This window comes from Gossypium hirsutum, chromosome A06, assembly GCF_007990345.1.
Source record: "Gossypium hirsutum isolate 1008001.06 chromosome A06, Gossypium_hirsutum_v2.1, whole genome shotgun sequence".
Lineage (NCBI taxonomy): Eukaryota > Viridiplantae > Streptophyta > Magnoliopsida > Malvales > Malvaceae > Gossypium > Gossypium hirsutum.
Window position 1 is genome coordinate 116,893,362 of NC_053429.1, and position 1,390 is coordinate 116,894,751.

The window sequence follows — 1,390 nt, forward strand, 5'->3', positions numbered from 1 at the left end:
TTTAATTTTTTTTTAGTTTAATTATTAAATTTTATTTTATTTACTTCTGGCATGTTTTTATAGTTTATGATTAGAAGAAACCCATCAGAACCTTTGCTTTTTGATAGTGAGATCGAGAGCATAGCTCGCAGAAACCAAAGAGAAATAAGGTGAAGCCTACCATACATAGAGGAAGAGCGAGAGGGCGATATTCACACTAATACCGAGGAGATGGCTGAAAATTAGAATAATCCGCTACCTCCTGTGGTTGCTTCAAATCCAATAAATCAGGATCTTGCTCCTCTTACTATGTATGATTATGCTAAACCTACTTTAACAGGAACTGAATCGAGTATAGTTAGACTTGCTGTTGCTACAAATAATTTTGAACTGAAACCTAATACGACTCAAATGATACAACAATTTGTTCAGTTTGATGGTTAGCAGGACGAGGATCCAAACACTTATTTAGCAAATTTTTTGGAATTCTGCGACACCTTTATGATTAATGGTGTTTTTGATGATGCCATTTGCCTTCGATTATTTCCCTTTTTATTAAGGAATAAGGCTAAACAGTGGTTGAACTCGTTACTACGAGGGTCAATCACCACTTGGGAACAAATGACTGAAAATTTTTTATTTAAATATTTTTTGCCTGCTAAAACGGCTAAATTAAGGAATGATATCTCTTCTTTTGTGCAGATGGATTTAGAAACACTTTATGATCCATGGGAGAGATACAAAGATCTATTGAGAAGGTGCCCTCACTATGGGTTACCTCTGTGGCTGCAGGTTCAGACTTTTTACAATGTGTGAACCCCTCAACAAGACAACTGATCGATGCAGCCGCCGCTGGAACTTTAAACAACAAAACACCTAAAGAGGCTTATGAATTTATTGAAGAGATGTCACTGAATAACTATCAATGACAAGTCATGAGAATGAAGCCGGCAAAAGCAGCTGGTGTTTTCAACCTCGACGCAGTCACTATGCTATCTAACCAGGTAGAACTTTTAAAGAAAAAGATTGATGGTTTGTATGGATCTACTCAGGTACATCCAGTGATGAGGTGTGACTCAAACGGATGAGGAGTACACAATACAGATTATCCATCCTTCAACCCTAGCACCGAGGAGGAACAAGTCCACTATATGGGTAATAATTCTAGACCTTAAAATAACCCGTATAGTAACACTTATAATACAGGTTGGAGGAACAATCCCAATTTCTCGTGGGGTGGTCAGGGAAATCAAATGCCACAACATCCTCTAGGTTTTCAACAACCACCTTACCAACAAGAGAAGAAACCGAACCTTGAAGAGATGCTTACAAAATTCATCTCGGTGTCAGATGCTCATTTTTAGAATACCGAAACAACGCTTAAGAAACAACAAGCATCAATTCAAGGGCT

At 37.7% G+C, this 1,390-nt stretch overlaps 1 non-coding gene across 1 annotated transcript; it reads right to left on the reverse strand.

Annotated features, from left to right (window-relative positions):
- Positions 1–648: 648 nt before the first annotated feature.
- LOC121231729 (small nucleolar RNA R71) lies at positions 649–755 on the reverse strand. The gene has a single exon (XR_005929784.1). It is a non-coding gene; the product is annotated as a small nucleolar RNA R71 (small nucleolar RNA).
- Between the last annotated feature and the right edge of the window lie 635 nt (positions 756–1,390).